This window comes from Felis catus, chromosome B1, assembly GCF_018350175.1.
Source record: "Felis catus isolate Fca126 chromosome B1, F.catus_Fca126_mat1.0, whole genome shotgun sequence".
NCBI lineage: Eukaryota > Metazoa > Chordata > Mammalia > Carnivora > Felidae > Felis > Felis catus.
Genome location: NC_058371.1, coordinates 32,148,595 through 32,169,671, shown reverse-complemented (window position 1 = coordinate 32,169,671; position 21,077 = coordinate 32,148,595). Strand labels below are relative to the sequence as shown.

General features: G+C 46.6%; 1 protein-coding gene across 2 annotated transcripts in view; it reads right to left on the bottom strand.

The window, feature by feature from the left end:
- The window catches only part of EBF2 (EBF transcription factor 2), a 198,703-nt gene that overhangs the window by 61,406 nt on the left and 116,220 nt on the right, over positions 1–21,077 (bottom strand). The window lies entirely within an intron of this gene.

The window sequence follows — 21,077 nt, the reverse complement described above, 5'->3', positions numbered from 1 at the left end:
AAATGGCATGACTTCACCCAGAATCCTAGGGTTCCTCACGCACGTGGCTTTCCGCGGGCCACACACACCTTCACGCTCGCACACCTCACACGTATCCCCTCACCCACAAAAGGGCCCCTGATATTTTTAACCGGTGTATATAAAAATCAGAAAACGGTATGTTGCCATCCAAAGGCAGATCGGTCTGTGCACGAAGGCACTGGGGTTTTTATGATTAATAACGAGTGTGAATGTCCTCTCAGACCATCTGTAGATTATCCCGAAAAATACAAAGGCGCAGCATAATGGTCTGAGGTTATCATTCATAAGGCATATTTTAAAGCCCACAGCCTCTGAAATAAACTATTTGTGCAGGTTTAGAATTGGGAACCTTTAATCAGACAAGGACACGGAACAACAACAACAACAAAAATGGCAGAGGTGGTCTTTTCAGCCATTTACCTATTTCATGTTTTGGATTTTGTTGCAAAACACAATAAGTTTCTCATTTATTTCACTTGCAGAGTCCTTTTCCTTAAAAAAAAAAAAAAAATCCAGCTTTTGCAGTGTTAAAGTCCCAGGTGAGCTAGGCCTATTTCCCTTTCTGTTACTATGACAACGAAATTTTACCGCAGTCCCAAAGTCCCTCCAGAACTCTCACATCCATGCCTTGAATTAGAACTTTAAAGGAAAAGATATACATTTTTTTTCCCCAGGATTTACCAACAAAAATAAGTGGAAATCAACAATGCTTCCAAAAATTCTATTTTAAAGCAACGGCTGGTGAGATGCTCTCAGGGTGACCTTCTGTTTATTTTCATTTTTTTTTTTAAAGAATCACACAAAAGAATTAGAGCGCGCTCCGGTTAATTGTATGCAGCACTTAAAGAAAAAAATAATAATAATAGCCCTGATAAGCAGTACACGATAAAGGAGGGGAGAGTGAGAACTGTATTCTGCACAGTGTTTTCCGTGTTGGAGTCTCTTTTACTCTAGATTCGCTAAAAATATTTGGCCAAGTGCTCCTGACCCCTATCTATGAATAAGGTGGGGTGTGAATTTGGAAATAACAGCTAAATTTTTTTTTCGTTCTGTTACGACATCTGCTTTTCACTTCTCTCTTTTAATCTTTGCTGGGGCGGGGGGTGGGAGTGGGGAGTGGGGGGTGGGGCGGGCGCGGGGGTGGCCATTACTTCCGGTGCCATGCAGCCACCCAGGGTCTCCAGCCGAGGTACCTCTGGAATGACAGGGCAGAGAAGATGCCCCGCACTGCTTTTTTATTTTTTTTTCTTTTGCCCCTCACTGCTTTCCGCAGTGTCCAAATTCACCACCTGCCTTTGCTCCCTAAAATGCAGTGAAATGCCTGCCCGTAGCACTCGGAGACCGAGCAGAATTCAAACATTTGATTTTTGTGAGGGGAAATGTTCCTCCGTTTGTACATTCTCCGCAGAGGCTGCTACTGCCACTCACGACTCACGGAGATCCTTTAAAACTTGCTTTTTCTCACAGGAGTCCCCTTGCAAACAATGGCCCTCCCCCCCCCCCCCATGGGTGATTTACACCTTTTCCCCTCCTCAAACCAAATCAAGTGCCTTTTCTTACCAAGTCCTTGATGTTTGGAAAGTTTTGCTTCAGCGGAGCTCCTTATAATGCACTCTCTGTGTGTTAGACTTTCCCTTACCTGCCCTACCCTCTCCCCGAAACGTATCTGGGGAAGACATTAATGTTCGCGAAGGCATTATTACGCGCATGGTGTGGTAGGTGGAAAAGTGCAAAAAAAATAAATGCTTACAAGAAATCAAATTGATTGGGGGAAACGAGGGGCCTGCCGAAAGGCTCGATTCATTTTCAATTAGGAGTTCTTTGGATGGAAAGTTTTGACTCTGTTGCTGGCCTGGGATTGGAGTTTGTAACCTAGACAGCTCCCTGCACAGTAGGGATATAACCCTCCGCTCACAAAGGAGAAGGGAGTGGTGGCGGGGGCGCGGGGGTAAGTCAAGCGGGGAGGGAGAGAGAGAAAATTCTCTTACGTTGTACAGCACTTTCTAAAGGAAGGCACAGCGACTTCTAAATGGCTAGCTCCAGAAACTATGGCCTGGATATTTTATATGTGAACCTAAAAATTAATGTAAAGGAATTCTGGGGTTTACTGATGTCTCCAATTTTTTCTCTTCCTTTTCCTGCTGTCTTCCACCTCCCTCGCCCACACCCCCTCCACCCACCGTGCTCAGGGGCTTGCTAGAGAACCCTTTACTAACTATACCATCCATTAGCCACAGGCAGGGAACAAATCCCCTGGGTCTGGATCCCTCCGAAGCCACAGCTGCCTGGAAAATGTCAGCACTCTGCACTCAGAAACGGGAAACCAAAATGAATTACAAGATTCGGACCAAACGTGCAGATTCTCATCAGGATGGATGTTGTTATTTCCACTGTCTCCAAACAGCGTTGACTCCATAAATATTATAGCCACTCAGCATACAGTACACTTTGCAAGGCTTCTGATCTCATTCCTGAGGAGCGAGCTCTAACAACTGCAGGACTGCCCTTGTTTTATAGACGCGGGGAGGTGGGATCAGAATGGGAACTCGAGCCATCAGCTTTCAACCTGGTTCCTAGGTCCGCTGAGGCAACCTAAGGTACCAAAAGGCATTCCCGCACTCCACAAATACATATTAAATGCTGCCAGGATTCTAGTCTTGACCTGCTACCAACCAGCTACGCAACCAGGTTACCTCACTTCCCTGGGCCTCAGTTTCTTCCGCTGGGTTTAACTGGATGCTCTCCAGGGCTGAGGCAACATTAACGTTCTATGATCACAGAGTCAAGCGTGTAGAGCTGAGAGCCCTCCAGAAATGGCTGCACTGATAGAAGAAAGCACTGAAGACAAAAAGACCCCGATTTACTAAAGTCCAAGTGGGATGTTTGCAGGGTTTTCTAGAGATAGGGCAAACCCACTGATCTGAGATTGTGGAAAAATAACTAACTAAATAACTAAATAAGGCAGGACAGCTTGATGGACGGAAAGTGAGGCATCTTGGGTGATGCCTTGGTCAGAGCAGGTGGTACCCTGGGGCTTGGCAGGCAAACTGCTGAGTGTCCATTCTCTCAAGACCCCTTCTGGATGCTTCTGAGGCAGATGAAGGTGGCTCAGGAACATCACAGGTCAAAGCCACCTCTGTCCCTGCTCACCATTCTGGGTTGGACCAGCGGCTGAAGGGTGTCGGGATCACAGAGGGGACGGAAAGGAAGTTTGTCTCCTCTGTGCTATACCCTGAGCTAGGTGCTTCATATACAGCGTGTCATTTTTTTCTTGCAACAACTTTATGACTGATGAATCGTCTCACAGCTACGAAAAACAAAGGCACCAGATTTTTCAGACACTTGCCCAAGATCACACAGCTTGTCCGTGGCAGAAACAAGGATTTGAACCTGGGTCTTTCTCGCAGCAAGCTCCATCTGGCGTTCTATGTTTCTTGAACCAATTAGATTAGGGCAATGATTGCACAGCTCTGTGAACAGATTAGAAGGCATGGCGCTGTACACATTAAATGGGTGAACTTTACAGTGTGTCAGTTATATCTCAAAACAGCTGTTTTAAAACAGAAAATGCTCAGGAAGGAAGGAAGAGGGAAGGAGGGAGGAAGGAAGGAAAAGGGATGGAGGGAGGGAGAGAGGGACGGAGGGAGGTAAGGGGAGGGGGGAGGAAAGAAAGAGAACCACGTGAAGGATTCTGGTTTCTTGGTGAGAGGGCTATAGCATCGCAAGAGGGAAACATTAGGTCCAAGATAGTTGCATGGAAGTCAATGCCTACTAATGAAAGTCATGTATTTACCTATCTGATCGACTGCAAAGTATATAGTAAATTCCACAAAAGTTCAAGCACCATGGCAAATAAGATGGACAAAATCTTTGCCCTCATGGAGCACACAATCAACCTCTTCAAAATATACTTCTTCAGATTGTGAGAGGCGTCTGGAGACCCCTGAATATGGGTCTACGATCTCACGGGATCTCCTAGTACCCCAGAAATCTCTTCTCCCAATCTGGAATACTGGAACACGCATCACTGTTGAAGAGTAGAATGAAAGTTCTAGAAGGGTGGGTCTAGAAGTGTCCCGAGCCCTTCCCAAAAGGAACCTGAGTTTAAAACCGGTTGCAGAAATAGGGCGCTGAGTGACGGCCTGGGGGTGGGAGAAGTGGGACGGGCAGGACGTGTCTCTAAATCCAAGGAAGGGCAATTACTCAGTATTCACGCCGGATTCCAGAATTATAACCAACGATCCGACTAGTACGAAACCCAGCAGAATTCTGTCCAGATTTGTCCAGGTCATTCAATTCACCTCCCATTTGAAATCCGAGATCTAGCGCCTTCTAAAAAAATTGCAATACAAAGAGTGTTGCGGAGAGCACTGTGGGAAGACATGAACGTCTGCAAGGAAAAGATGAGACAGGGATGCGTATCAAAAGAATGTGAACTAGGGGCGCCTGGGTGGCTCAGTCGGTTGGGCATCCGACTTCGGCCCAGGTCATGATCTCGCGGTCCGTGAGTTCGAGCCCCGCGTCGGGCTCTGGGCTGACAGCTCAGAGCCTGGAGCCTGTTTCGGATTCTGTGTCTCCCTCTCTCTCTGCCCCTCCCCTGTTCATGCTCTGTCTCTCTCTGTCTCAAAAATAAATAAATGTTAAAAAAAAAATTAAAAAAAAAAAAGAAGGTGAACTAGCACCAGTAACAGCCACCATCAGGTAAAACCTTACCCTATACAAAATAATGTGTAAAATACCTTTCACTCTGAAACCTTTTCCCTTAAAAAAACATATCTAATTCTGCCTATGCTGGAAATAATTTCTGCAGTACCATGATCACATGTTCCACACCACAGAGATGAGAATACCCCCACCCTCTCCGAAAGCCAAGAGCAAGGGGTATTCTCTCTGGTTCTCTCTCTCTCTCTCTGCCACGGTGGCCACATAAGCAGGCTGGCTCACTGAAGCCTGAGCCATATGTAGACTGGATATGCCTCACAAACCGTGTAGGTGTTTAAAGGCCGAAGTCCGATGATTTTCGAGGAAGACACATGTTATCTGGATTAACTACTAAACCGCCTTTTCTAGAGTCCAATAAATTAAAATACAATTGGCTCCCACTGCTTGTGGGTGCTTCTGAAAAGAAGGTTAACTCCTGTCCTTTAAGGCACTCCTACCACTTCTGAGAACTATCAAATGTAGGGAGAGGCCGGATCATCCAGTCGTATTTGAAAGAAATGAGCAGTTGCCTCTCTTGTCCCAGGGCCCTGTCACGCTTGGATCCTCGGGGGACTAGGCAGGAGGAGGGGCCGCGCTGGATGGACACACCTGCGGGGGCCATTTTCTCACTCAGAACGTCCAACATGGCAGCTCCCTCTGCTTTACAAGGTAGGAAATCCCCTAAGTGCTGGGTTTCCACTTGAGACCAGTAAAAAACACGATGATAATGCTCCAGCTTTAATCTAGGTCTTAACTGTAACATCCTCTTTGAACCTTCTGACAACAGAAAGAACGCATTTTCCTCTCCCAAAAGCCTACAACAGAATCCAAATCCTGGCGGCCAAAGTGAGAGGAAGGGCAGCAGTGGGCCCCATGCTTGGCTCAAAGATGACATTGCCCTTGATAAATCTATTGATTGTTTAGGTATCAGCCCAAGGAAGAAAGGGCCCTGAAGCTTTAAGGGCCTTGTGAAGGGTCTCATTCAAGTCCACAAAAATTAAGAGACTCGGGGGGGGGGGGTCAAACTCCCCATTGGCTCTTGCTATGCCTTAAAAACTTGACAATGGGGCATCTGGGAATGGTTGGAACTTGACATCTGCTTGGTAAGATGACAGCCAAAACAAAGGTTCAAGAAGATCCATGGAAAGGGGGGATAACTGAAAAATGTTGACTGACTGGGATCTTTAGGCTTAAATCAAATACTCGTTTCTCTAAGCTGATTTTCTAGGTGATCTATTTATTTAAACAGTCCCTTAAAATGTAAATATAAATACATGAACAGAGCAGACAGAACCTTTAATCTCCACGGGCATCCCTATGGAAGAGTTTTATTACCATTAAAGTTTATCCACTTAGACTGCTTCGGTGAGAGGTCATTTCAGATCCGAAAAATGTAAGTTTACGGAAAATCTGGAAGCACTACATTGTCTTACTTACAACTACACTCAACCCCTCTCACGCCCAATGGTTGAAAGACTAATTACGGAGATGACTGTAATAACAATAAATAAATAACCCACATTCATCGACCTCATGTTACGTGCCACGTGTGATTGTATTTAACCCACCCACCTCTGACAGTAGGAGAATTAACATCTCCGTTTTACAGGGGAGAGGAACAACACTCACACAGGTGAGATGACTTGTCCAAGGTCAAACAGCTAATAAGTAGAAGAGCTAGGAGAGGAACTCTGCTTCATCTGACTCTTAGAAAAACATGGCTCTGGTGGGAGGTTGGCTGTGCTTCTTTTTTTCTTGTTGTCTTTAATGTTTTCAATGTATATTTATTTTTGAGAAAGAGAGAAAGAGTGCAAGTGAAGGAGGAGAAGAGAGAGAGAGAGAGAGAGAGAGACAGAGAGAATCCCAAGCAGGCTCCAGGCTCCGAGCCAGCAGCACAGAGCCCGATGCAGGGCTCGAACCCACGAACCATAAGATGACGACCTGAGCCGAAGTGGGACGCTCAACCGACTGAACCACCCAGGCGACCTTGGCCGTGCTTCTTTTGAAGAAAAAGGTAGGACGTACAGCCAAGTGGCTCTCTGCTTCAGGGACTAGGGCCTCACTGATCTATGGGGGGATCATGTGACATCCTTCACCTTATTCTATGGAAATGAGAGTAAAGTCATTCTTCATGCCACAAAACAAAACAAGCAGACAAAAGTCTATTAGGTATCCGAAAACAAGACATCCCAAGAACCCACGTGGTCCAAACATGACATGACCCAAAGAGTTACAGCCTTCTAGAAAAAGAACACAAAATACTGCTTGAGTGGATAATGAAGATTAGGAGTCGTTTGTCCATCAAGACTGTGGAGGGAAGGAGCACCCGGGTGGCTCAGTCAGGTAAGCATCCAACTCTTTGTTTCAGCTCAGGTCACGATCTCACCGTTCCGTGAGTTCGAGCCCCGCATGCGTCAGGCCCCGCGCTGGCAGCGTTGGAGCCTGCTTGGGATTCTCTCTCTCCCTTGTTCTCTGCCCCTCCCCCACTCATGCTCTCTCTGTCTCTCTTAAACAAATAAATCAACTTAAAAAAATAAAAGACTATGGAGACAGAAAAGGCTGGGAGTCGAATGTGCAACATGAGCAGTTGAATTAAATCTTGGAAAACATTTTTTGAGAGTCAAGTCACCAAGCTAAATTTTGAAAGCATTACCCAAGGGGCCGAGGAGGCTCTCCTACATTGGAGATTTTTTTTTTTTTTTTTTTAATTTTTGGGACAGAGAGAGACAGAGCATGAACGGGGGAGGGGCAGAGAGAGAGGGAGACACAGAATCGGAAACAGGCTCCAGGCTCCGAGCCATCAGCCCAGAGCCCGACGCGGGGCTCGAACTCCCGGACCTCGAGATCGTGACCTGGCTGAAGTCGGACGCTTAACCGACTGCGCCACCCAGGCGCCCCTGGAGATTTTTTAATAGACCAGCAAGTTCATTTCTTTGGCCGCCGATAATTTCGGTCTTACACGTGGCAGCTCACTGGGGTGTCCCCACCAAGTCACTGCCACACGACATCAAGGCTTCTGCAATTACTGTTATTATTTTTTGCTTGCTTTGTATGTATTGTAAAAAAAGTTAGGGACCTTCAGTTTCTTCCTCTGTAACCTGACCCCCTGCACCAGTGGCGAGGATTAATTATCCACGCCAAGTGTTTGGGCTGGGACATAGCAACTTGGCGCCCTCACCTTTCCATAGGCGAACTTGCGGCACCTCGCCCTGAATTGCCCCTTCCTCGCCACCACATGTGAAAATGGCTCATTTTCTAAACAAAATTATACCAGAGGGAGTTGCCATAAATTCAGATCTGGTTCTCTCTGCATTGATTACCTCTCCAGCGTTAATATATACTCTACTGAAAGATCTTCCCTTAATTTTCAGGGAGAGATCGTTTGTGTTTTTTTTAAGTTTTTTAATGTTTTTTTTTTTTTAATTTTTTTTTTCAACGTTTATTTATTTTTGGGACAGAGAGAGACAGAGCATGAACGGGCGAGGGGCAGAGAGAGAGGGAGACACAGAATCGGAAACAGGCTCCAGGCTCCGAGCCGTCAGCCCAGAGCCCGACGCGGGGCTCGAACTCCCGGACCGCGAGATCGTGACCTGGCTGAAGTCGGACGCTCAACCGACTGCGCCACCCAGGCGCCCCTAATGTTTATTTTTAAGAAAGAGAGAGAGAGAGCGTGAGCAGGAGAGGGGCAGAGAGCGAGGGAGACACAGAACTCAAAGCGGGCTCCAATAGCACAGAGCCCCACATGAGACTTGAGCTCATGAACCGCGAGATCAAGACCTTAACTGACTGAGCCACCCAGGCACCCCTATTTTATTATTTTTTTAATGTTTATTTTTGAGAGAGAGAGAGAGAGAGAATGAGCAGGGTTGGGGAAGAGAGAGTGGGGGACAGAGGATCTGAAGCAGGCTCCGCACTGACCACAGCAAGCCCGATGTGGGGTTCGAACTCACGGACCAAAGTTGGATGCTCAACTGACGGAGCCACCCGGGCATGCCCTGGAAAGATACCGTAAAAAGAAAAACAAAAATGCCATTAAATCTATCACAACAGATCGTAGGAAGAGAGCAACAGCAGAGGACCGTGGGTCAGAGTCCTCATCCGCGTTTTCCGCAAACTGCGGTCAGGCAAAACAATTCGGTTCCTCACTGGCAGCGGGCCCCATCAGATCATTTTCTATTCGGCGCTCACTCCAATCACAAGCTCCTGGAAGTGGCACTTCAGTTTGGCACTTCAGTTTCAGATCCTTCATCACCAAACACACTGCCTCCCGAGTGGACCAGGAGGGAGCGACTTCCCCCACTGTGTCATTCTGACTCTGTATTGATAGACTCCATTTCCGAGCCATTTCGGGATTTCTCCCGAAGTGAGGGTCTCCCAGAGCTCAAGTGCAAACAACCGACTGTCAACAGTCGCTGAGTTGCCAAAACAAGGGGCCACTTTGATTCTCCACGTCTGACCAATAACACCCTATAGTTTCTGAGGACCTGGGGTTATGTGGCGGCGGGAGGTTTTTTTGTCTTTTTTTTTCCCTTCTGGAGTCAGACACACATCCTCACTCCCCTGAATTCCATTACTTGGCAACATGAGGCTCGTAGGAAAAGAATCTCCAAGGAGAAGTCCTTGTTTTTGCACTCGGATGAAAATCTGACACCATTAATGAAAATAATAATTGAACTCTTTGGGCTTGAATTGGAGTGAAACAGAACGCTAAGAGCATGTTTGTAATGCCAATTGTTCTCAGAAAGTGTCTTTGGAGGGCTCTTGGCAATGTGCGCTGTGTCAGCGTTTCCTTTTGTTTTTTGTTTGTGTGTTTGTTTTGCTGTGTTTTGAACCCGCATCCTCTTTTTGGCCGGACCCTTCCCTCTCCCTTCAGATCAATAAGAGGAAACAAGACGGAGGGAAACCGAACGTGGTACCGGCTGACTTCAGGAAGCATCATTCAGGGAGACTTCAGAATTGGAATACAAATCTCTTTCCCTTTCTAACGCCCACGACGACTCGGATGAAGGAGAGAAATGAAGTTATTAGCCAGCCATCAGCTTAATGGGTCCTTACCATCCTATTTCCTTAGCGCCCCTTCTCCCCTTGGACAGCCCTCCCCTCCCCCTCCCGTGGCTCTGCCCTCCCTGTGAAGCTCATCTATGCTAGGCTGAGCAATGAACACCAATTACACCAAGAGCCCTTTGCTGCTGCCTGGTCCGCTGGTTTTACTGTTTTGCCAGATGGTTGAGGCCAATGTGTAAAACTCTCTACCCTACCATTAATTCATAACTTGGTAATAACTTTCCCACGGCTCCAGGAAATTGAAATGAAGTGCAAATGTGAATATTTGGAAAGGGAATCAAGGTTGGACAACTTTTCTACCTGCCAGCACAGATAACGGTCGGACAAAAAAGATATCCCTTTCTACACAGGTTGGAAGGTTGCTTTCCTGAAACTAAGGCGGACCGACCCAATACGCAATACTGGATAAAGTGGCGAGCAAAGTTCAGAGTTTGGGTCCCTCCTATCACCGCTTTCCCCCCGCAGTTTTTAGCTTTATACTTACTGCACCTAGGGGTCCACTCACTAATGACCTTGAGTTTGAGCATCTATGTAATGCTATATTCTTATGACAGAGTCGTAGATTAGCAGATATGAGCGCATTCTCTTGGTAAGACAGGACACCATCCAATGTTTTTTAGCATCATTAAACTAAAACTGACTTTTCACCTGCTCCCATACCATATGCAGCTGCAAATTTTTAAATTAAACTATGAAGCCATGCATAAATTTACATATATTACAGACTAGCCTCTCCATTTAACATGCAAATGTACTCCAATGTTTCAGAACACCTTCTGTCGCTAATTAATTTGCTGAATTATAATTAGACTAATCCTGCATAATTAATAAGCACAGATTTTTTTTTAATTTGTAAGCAGCTTGAGGAGATCATTCACTTCCTTCTATAAACTGCTAAGTAAGTGTTAAAAAAAATCTGGAAAGAACATGTGTGAAAAGGTATGTTTGATGTCGCATACAAACTCAAACTAGTGTGGAAGATACAGAAGTCAGTATTGATAAAGGTACATATTTGAAGCCAACATTCAAACAATCAAAAAAATCTCACTCAGACGATGGGGACTAATTCTCCCTTTGTCTCCTTGTATATAATGTTTTATTCTTTGCCGTCTATCCGTCGGATCTTGCAAGATCACAGAGGCGGGAGAGGATTAAAGTAACCGTATGTTGTATTAGGAGAGATAATGATATTAACACTCCACTGTATATCAAAACACTCTGTGCATGCTGGGTGCTTATAAGCCCCTTTGATGGTATTTGGAATCATTTTCATTTTGGCTGCCAAAAACACCCGAGATCCATCTAGTGGAAACAATTAAGTTCCATTAGTACTGTATCCATTCGGTAATGATTACAATGAAGGGTCCCTCTTTAATGCTGAAGAGTACGGTCTCCAAGAAACGCACGCATCTGTGCGCTTGAAAACGTGAAACTATATAGTTTCACGACCGAGCGCGAGGCTCAATTTTGACCCGGAGAATAAACCAGGGGCAGGAGAGTCCAGGTAGGGGTCGATAACTTGTTTGAAATTTTGAGGCTAGGCGGGAATCCGGAAGGCCAAAGTGTGCTTCACAGTCACACAAATCGAGGACAAAGCTAGAAACACAGAGTGGGAAATGCGTGTTCTGGCGGGGGGGAGTGATCAAACTTTCAAAGAGAGGAGAAATAACAGGCTGGGAGAAAGCGGAGAGGTCCTTGGCCCTCCCACTCTGCGAAGTCACTAATAGTAGCAGCCAAAAAAGATCGTTAGGCCAAAAGGACGGGGCCACTTGAAATGTGCCTGGCTGTCTATCACTGGGATGCAGGTTTTCACAGGGAATGCACACGACAGCAACTTCCGAAGAAGGGGAAACATTTTCCCAGGTCCGTCACCATATACTTCCTCATTACTAGGCAGCCAACATTTTTTTTTTTTTTTTTTTCACAAAGCTAGGACACAAGCTAGCTCAGGAGTGGAGATGAAAGTTTAAATGCTCTTTAACGGTTATTATTTATCTTTGAGCGGTGGGGGAGGGGGGAGGCGCAGAGAACAAGGAACACACGATCTGAAGCAGGCTCCAGGCTCTGAGCTGTCAGCACAGGGCTGAAAGCAGGGCTCAAACTCACAAATGTTGAAATCGTGACCTGAGCCCGAGTCGGACGCTCAGCTGATGGAGCCACCCGGGCACCCCAGAGTAGAAATGCAAGTTTAGACGTGCACTAGCCCCTCAGAGGCCTGTGGCCACTGCCAGGAGCCAATGCCAGGGGGTCAGACTGACAGGCGGCTCCTGCTTCTGCCCTGAGAGGCATTCATCTTATTTTTTCTTTTTCTTAATTTTTTTTTAAGTTTATCTATTTGTGACAGAGAAAGAGAGCGAGCATGAGCTGGGGAGGTGCAGAGAGAGAGAGGGAGGCAAAGAATCCGAAGCAGGCTCCAAGCTGTCAGCACAGAGCCCGACACGGGGCTCGAACTCACGAACCGTGAGATCATGACCTGGGCCAAAGTTGGACGCTTAACCGACTGAGCCACCCAGGCGCCCGAGAGGCATTCGTCTTAGACCCCGGCTACGGCCTGGGGCTACTGCAGTGACTAAGCAGACTGAGAAAAATATCTTGAAAGCACCTGGAAAGAGTGCAACAATTTTTCTGAGCGAAGCGATGTTATTACTTGGATAGCTTGGAAGCCTAAGACACTGGGACGGGTTTTCAGAGCCAAACCATAGCTTTGGCCTTCGGTTTCCACCTGAGGAGATTAAAATGGTTTTAGGCAGGTTTGTAAAAGCCTAAAAGAAAGGGAGCTCTCTGTGTATCTCGTGGTGACTCAGGAGGAACTTAACAACAGCTGGAATAATGCTATTAATAAGAGGCAAAAATTATCTTCGGTCGGGGCGCCTGGGTGGGTCGGTCGGTTAAGCGTCCGACTTCGGCTCAGGTCATGATCTCGCGGTCCGTGGGTTCGAGCCCCGCGTCGGGCTCTGTGCTGACAGCTCAGAGCCTGGAGCCTGTTTCAGATTCTGTGTCTCCCTCTCTCTCTGCCCCTCCCCTGTTCAAGCTCTGTCTCTCTCTGTCAAAGATAAATAAACGTTAAAAAAATTAAAAAAAAAAATTATCTTCGGTCAAAAACTACACGCATGGCCATGGAGATCCCGAATAACACCTTCACTTTCAAGAGAACCCACTGTAATATAGCGTGCTCGTCTTTCAAACTCCCCACATCCCATTTTTGATGGTTATAGTAGGAAACCTGGTTTCTGTGTAGTCGGGAACGGGTGCGGGTCTGTTTTGCTAAAGCGAGAAAAGGGCTTAATCGTTAAATTCTGACTGAAAGGGAGGGCCTCCCCGCTTCCTCCCTGAAGTGTTGGACCAAGGACGCCACATCCTCTCTGCAGCAGATCTTAGAGATGGAAAGAGCCAGAGGGTCACCCGGTCAAGCCCCACGTATGGATAGGCAAATGATTTGGTTTTGGTTTTGGTTTTCTTGGCTATTTTCTCCAGCTTTACCCAGCCAATTTCAAAATACGGACCAGGGGGAGAGAGCCGAGAGAAAGCAGTTGTGGCCCACGCACAGTCAGGTTTTGAGACATTCCTGACAACTTATTAGGGAGAAAGAGAAACGACTTTGTGGCCTTTAAACACTAAGGTGTAAAGCAATTCGTTAACAAACCCACATCACTTGTGGCTAATGGGCTTTTTCCCCCCTCGTATATACGTTCCAGGAAATTCCTCTAATTTTACTCTTTACCGGGAAGATCTTCCCCCCCCCTTGACTATCACTCCCAGTTTCTTCTCGCGATTCGTTCTGTCTCCATCCCTCTGTCTCCCCAGTTCGTAAATTCAGGACGGCGTGTTGTGCTTTTCAAGAGTCGTGGGGGGGGGGGGGGGAGGCGGGTTGGGAAGAAGGGGTGGCCGGAGCAAAGAAGCCGAGATGATAATGACATCAAAGCTCTACCTCATCTGAAATGTATGACGGCTTGCCTCCACCGAAGCCGGGAAGACCCACATTCCCAGTTCATGCAACCTTCATGCCAAAAAAAGGAAACAAGAAAGAATGTGTAACCTGACAGGTAGCAGGTGGTACATATGGAATTATCATTGGCTATTAACACCAGGTCGGGTATCATATTAGCCACTTTCAGACTGCATTTGCCAAACCCACATAAAAATATAAAACCAGGTATTTCAATATTCTGTCACTCCCTTAGCAAAACAGATTTTCTTATATTACTCATAGTAGAGTCAGCCGGCTTTCATTAGAATTTTTTTAAGGTTTTTTTTTTTTTTTTCCTTAAAGGAAGCACTAAACCTAAATGATAGAAGAGAGAAACTAGGACAAAAATCAGGTCAAGAATTTGATACAAAAAGCATCCAGATAAAGCTAATAATATTCCAGAGTGTTGTCAGTATCGTGGCCGATGATGACATTTGTCTAATCTCAACCCAACCCCTAGATCTACATGAGGTCCCAGGAATCAGGTATTATTTCTGATTTGTTTTTTTTTCATTCAAACTTTGCTGATTCTAAAACCTCTCTTTACTTTCTGGGTATCACTCACTTTCTGGAAACTTCCAAATTGTAGTACCAAAAATGGAATCTTTCTTGTACATGCCACTAAGAGATTTTTTTTTTAATCTGTTCCACTTTTTTTCACGCGGGGCTCGAACTCACGGACCGTGAGATCACGACCTGAGCCGAAGTCGGACGCTCCACTGACTGAGCCACCCGGGCACCCCCCCCAAAACCCTGGTTTCTTAAATAACTTCCAAACTGATGAAAATCGGTTTTCTTTCTTTAGCCCGGTTTTATGATATGCAGTGTTTTACAAGTCCAGACCATTTCCAAAGGTGAGAGTGGATTTTAGGTAATTATCCCTGCCCTTCATTAAATAAGATCTGTTCTTTCAGGGGCGCCTGGGTGGCGCAGTCGGTTGAGCGTCCGACTTCAGCCAGGTCACGATCTCGCGGTCCGTGAGTTCGAGCCCCGCGTCGGGCTCTGGGCTGATGGCTCAGAGCCTGGAACCTGTTTCCGACCCTGTGTCTCCCTCTCTCTCTGCCCCTCCCCCGTTCATGCTCTGTCTCTCTCTGTCCGAAAAATAAATAAACGTTGAAAAAAAAAAATTTAAAAAAAAAAAAAAAAAAGATCTGTTCTTTCAGCCAGGGGAGTAGAATGCGTGCCTTCACAGTACCTTCGCTTGAGGCCAGAGAATCGCGATGACTCAGATAAAGAAAACCTTCCTTCAGAAAAAGATTGCAAAGGTGTTGGGTATCTACAGAGATCCTCAACTTTAATGGTTCAAACGCTCATTTCCTTCCCCGGAACAGATACCATTGCCACGTCAAAGTACACAGCACACACACATACACACACACACATACACACACACACACGAAACAGGGTAGCACAAAAAAATGCATGAAAGTTGCATATAGTCCCCAAAACTCTGTTGAGACTTCCAATGCCGTCGGCTTTCTTACGCTCCAAAATGCCTTTGAAGTAAGTGCTGATAAGCCAAATGGACCCACCGCAAGTTCTTTTGGGAACATGGCGGAGAATTCAATGAATGACTAAAATTTTCACACCATGAGGGGAAGAAAGGCTTGATCATTGACACGCTCAATATTCAGCAAGCTGCAAAAACCAAAGACTTGGATTGCCTCATATGAGCCGTCCCTTTCCCCACAGCTTAGAGTTGAGTTTGTGGTTTCTCCTCGTGCGGTAGATCATAGAACACGGTCATTAATGAAAAAAAAATCACTTCCCTTGGGGAGTCAGCAGCTGACCTGGAAGTAAAACGTCTCAGCCCTTCACTCAGAGGCCACAGAGCCTGTTCTGCTTTCTCAGGGAGCTGCCAGGACTCAAGCGAACAGTAGGACCGGGTCCAGGAGCATGGGAAAACGAGAGCCACAGCTCCCCGGGGACGAAGCACAGAAGGTCGCACAGCCACGCTGGGAGAAGGGCAGCTCCGTCCAGCCCGGCATTTTCTGCTGACTCAGAACCCAGGGATCCAATGCCAGCTTCTCCCTGGCAAAGCCGTCGGCAGGATCACCACCCCCAGAAACGGCCCAGAAATGCCTCTGGTCCAGCACCGTCACAAGGAGGTCATCTTGGCTCCTGGATGACTCAGAGCTGATTGGCTGCACATTGGCCCCCAATTGAAGCTACAATTCTACTGTTCCTCCTGATAGAATCCTGCCTTGAAATCTGACAGAACAGGAAGAAGAAGGCCCGTTTTTGTTACCATCCCTCAGCTTGCCAAGGTGATTGCCGTTTAGCCATGCTGAGCAAACAGCTAATCCATGGCTAAAGTTCTTTGTTTTCTAAGAAAAAGGAGATTTCCTCACTCCCAGGAACATGACTGCATTAAGTTTTTCTTTAGATAGTGCAAGTTCTGAACTGATCAAAATGTGTTTCCACCCCCCTGCTTTGTTAGCCAAGGCCTTGAGTTGGGGGTAAGGGGAGCACTTGAGTTCAAGTTCGAGATAGAGTCCAACTGAAAGGCCCAGGTGTGGTTCGTGGCCTTTCACAGTTTGTCCTCATCTATTTTTTTATCATTATTTATTTTGAGAGACAGAGAGAGTGCGAGTGGGGGAGGGGCAGAGAGAGGGAGAGAGAGAGAGAATCCCAAGCAGGCTCCGAACTGTCAGCATAGAGCCCAAGGCGGGGCTCGAACCCACGAACCACAAGATCATGACCCAAGCCGAAACCAAGAATCGGACGCTTAACTGACTGAGCCACCCAGGCACCCCTTGTCCTCCTCTTTAAGCTTATCGTTTTATTAAGAATACATTCTATTTTGAGGCTGGCCAAGATTATGATAGCAAAGCCTTGCCCGGTGAACGAAGCGAGGCAGATGAACTTTTACATTACGATTTTAAAAAGCGATAACGCAGTTCTCCAAAATTAGCGGACTCCTTTTGGTTTTAACTCGGCTATGTTAACCGGGGCTGAATGTTTACCCTTCTCCTAATGAGATGACTCACCGAAAAGTGAAGATAAATGTCACCTACTTTTCATGTGATCTATAAAATTAATCTCCCATGCTTATGTTAATACCGATAATGTAGTGTAGGAGGCAGTGCGACCCACAGGATAAAACTTAAGAGGAAAGCGAGCGTGTTCAATTACTGCCTATATTACTCACAATATTTTCACCTCTCTGTTTCACTGCCTACTCTCGGCCCTCGTACACGTTCCCTCACATATCTTCCCTGTAAAATTGGGTATTACCTCAGGGAGATGCTGGGAGAATTACTTAGGTGCTTTGGGAAACAACTTAAAACACCTTTTAGAACTTTCTCGTGAAATAGCAGATATTGTTAACGTCCCTACCGTCGCGGCAGCCTTCGGTAAATAACCATGACACATTTAGCAAATTGTCTTTCTACTCGGTGAAAGACGATCCCACACAGGTAACCCTCCACCCAAAGGGTTCCGTTTATTTCCAGAGAATAAATTACACAGAAGGAGGGCACCATGGATAATAATTAAGTCCCCAGGAAGAGATCAATGCTTACACTTCAGGGGTTAAACCAAGAGCTGATTACATCGAGAAGGAATTCATGTTCTGTATTCAGCTGTAAAAGAAACTGGGAGTTCTGTGTTTGGTGTCTGAAACATCTTTCGGAACGCTAAATCAATTTAATATCAATAATTGCCAGATATATGCTAGATTAAATGAACCAACACAGATAGCTTTGTTCACAGAGAAAACAGGGCCAAATGGCCTTCATTAGCATGACTAATCCCAAAGTTCTGCGTTTCGATAATCAGATGTCTAAGCCTGAATTCTGACTCTTGCAATATATAGTTTGGCACAAGACATTATACACCCAGCTATTCTTTGCCTTTCACGTGCATGCAGGATGTCAGAACAGCAAGGTGACATTTATAGCGTCCGTATTAGCCACAACTGCGCCCACTGGTGCTTGGAAACATACCAGACGCACAGAAAATGAGGAACCCGCTCTTCAGTGCAGGGCTGAGGCTTTTCCCAGACCCGTTTCTGGGGTGCTTTAGAAACACCTGCTTTGGCCTTGGGAGCCTTAGGGGGACCCTCTTAACAATAGTTTCAAAAACCAGGCCTTTCTTCGTAACAACTCTCCAGCAGCCCCATCCTGCTGGTCCCTTTCCTGCCATGATTATAGGACCAAATGGGCCCTGTAACTGCAGGGTTGGTAGTATTTTCACCTCGGACCTGAGAATAGTTCCCTTTTTTTTTGAAATTCTAACGTATCTTTTCTCCTTGCGACTTCTCAAGTTTGAAAATTGTAACAAATTTTGTCCCTAAACCACCCTGGGAATTTCAGGGTTTCTCTCAGGATCTCTTAACTAGAAAAGAATGGGCCTTTCAGAAAACCAGGGGCGGAGAAAATGAGCTGAGGAAGGTCATCAGAATGACTGGTGTGGGTGGAAACTAGGGAATCGTCAGGGCCCGGCTTCCACCACGGACAATTGGATGTGCAGGAAAATGTTGGCAGAGCACTTAGAACCTTGTAGAAGGGGGCTGTGGACATTATCATTTGTCGGCCCTGGTTTTCTAATCCTCAGGTCCACCCCCTCACCCCCAACCCGCCATTACATCACCTCAGCCAGTCCTTGTGAATATACTTCACCAGCTGCCCTTTGAAGAGTGAGTGAGTGAGAGTGTGTGTGTGTGCGCGTGTGTGTGTGAGTGTGTGTACTGCCAGAAACACAGAATAGCTCTTCAGGGCCTAATCACAAGGCGGCCAAGCCTCTGGACAGTCTCCTTTGGAGGTCTGTGAGCCTCAGGTCAGAACAGCTGCCTCTGAGTCATGGTGGGCTGTGGGGCCCCAGATGCCTTCATAGCTGATCTCTTCAGAGCTGAGAAAATACTTAATTTTCATTTCCATGATAGAAAGGAAGTTGTTTTTTGTTTGTCTGTTTGCAAAACCCTTACAACCCAGGCAGGGAATTACTTATTTTGAGCAAGGGGGGTTGGGGGCGCACAAGCACAGGAGGGGCAGAGAGAGAGGGAGAGACAGGAGCCCAAGCAGGCTCGCACTACCAGCACACGGCTGGCTGCAGGGCTCAAACCCACGAACCCCAAGATCATGATCTGAGCCAAAATCAAGAGTCGGCCGCTTCACTGAGCCACCCAGATGCCACAGGGAATGCATTTTAGAGTCAAGGGTGACTGTCCCTAGACTGTGGCTTTGAAAACCACAGACTCCGATTATGAACGTTCCTGGAGCACAGCTCGTATGCACAAGTACCGGCCATGTCCTTGCAGGCTCTACTCTCCTGCGCTACGTGCGTGTGCACACTTGTGCACTGTAACGGTTCTCTTCCTTTCCCCCATTGATGCAGCGGCAAAGAATTCCTCAACTGCCCCGCCTGGCAGGTGCTCCAAGGAGCCTTGACCCAAACATGCAGTCAGCTCAGAGGGGCAGAGAGAGTCCTTCTGATGGGAGGCAAAACCAGCAGGCGAGGGCTCCACGTCCCCAGGTACGGGGCCACAATACAGAGCGTGAGGAGGACGTCTTTATCATCTCCACATGGTAGCCTGGCTGAGAAGTCAAGTGTTTCTGTGAGTTTTCTGGGACCGAATCCGAGGCAGGCTGGCTCATCCACTATAGATGCTATTGCAAAGAAAGGCATTTATTTATTTGTCTGTTTGTTTGTGAGAGAGAGGGAGAACAGGTGTGTGTGAGGGAGCAGGGGAGGGGCAGAGGGAGAGAGAAAATCTTAAGCAGGCTCCACACTCAGTGAGGGGCCTGACGCAGGGCTGGATCCCACGACCTCGGGATCATGACCTGAGCCAAAATCAAGAGTCAGGTGCTCAACTGACTGAGCCACCCAGGCGCCCCCAAAGGAAGGTGCAGAGGAAACATCATGTCTGGCCTATGAAATCTGTCCGCCCACCCCACCTCTCCCGTCTTTCCAACGTTCTTCTCAAGTCTCGCTAAGAGTAATGCACTAAGAGCTTGGACCGGATGGTGGCGGAATCTCTTGAGAAACAATCTGGAGAGGAGGGCAGGCCTGGTGCCTTTGTGAGTGGAACCTCAGCCTTTACACCTTGACTTTGGCAAAGGAAACACAACTTTCTCTCTGGGCATCCCCTTTCTCTGATTCTGAGCAGGCTGTATTAAGAGTTTTCATTTAGTGAGAAAGTGTGCATTGTTCCTACTCTCCGTGACACTCACCGACTCCCCCAATGTGTCCCACCAACTCACAGAGGCCTGAGTCCCTTCCACATATCGAGGCTACTTCCTAAGAGATGCGATCACCGTCAACGCTGGCGATAGTTTATTGTTGCATGTAAAATTTGAGAAGCACCCCGGGAAATTCTATTCATAATCTTTGCAGCCATCTACGTTCACCACACTTCCCAGAAGAAATGAGAAGAGAATCGCCACCAGCTCAGAAAACCCCTGAGATCAAGAAGGACGTGCACGTGATCTTTGGGGGCCAGTAAGGAGAGGCAGAAGTCCCAGGGAGCGTTTCAGGACTGTGACGGCTAGTGTGGAGTGTCAACTTGGCTAACGGCTAAGCTCCACTGTCCAGTTATTGAATCAAACATTAGTCGAGGTGTTGCTGTGGAGGTATTTATAGGATGTGGTTAACATCTGTAGTCAGTTGACTTTAAGTAAAGGCAATCACCCTCACAATGTGGGTGCGTCTCATGCAGTTACTTGAAGGTCTAAAGCAAAAACTGGCATTTCCTAGATAAGACATTCTGTTTCAAGGTTTACAGCACCAACCCCAGCCTGAATTTCTAGGCTGCATATGGGTTTTGGACTTGCTAACCTCACCGCACCAGTATATGAGCCAACTCATATATACGTATACATATATACACACACATATACACACACATACACACACACATATATATGTATGTGTGTATATGTATATGTATGTGTATGTATGTCCATGTACATATATATATATATATATATATATATATATATATTCTCTTACTGGTTTCTCCCGAGAGAGAACTTTTATCATTCTAGAACTTAAAGATGCAAAGAACCTAAAAGTACCAAAGAGGAGACACTTTTCTGCCTGAGTGGATAACTCCGGGGTGAGTTGTCCTGTTCTTGGTACGCAGTAAACCTTCTGGGGACATTCCTTCTGAGTGGTACAAGAGGGAGGTGGGGGAGAGGAAGGGGGGAATATTTCCGTGATTCATGCTGCTGTTGGCCTTATAACTGTAATTTTTACATACCTGACTGAAAAGTACTCAGTTGGAACTTAAACCCTAAACAGAGTGAGTTTACATGACATTGTCGTTATTATGGCCCAGCTACAAGCAAATTGTGTCAAGTACCACGGGCTTTCTTTCCTTCTC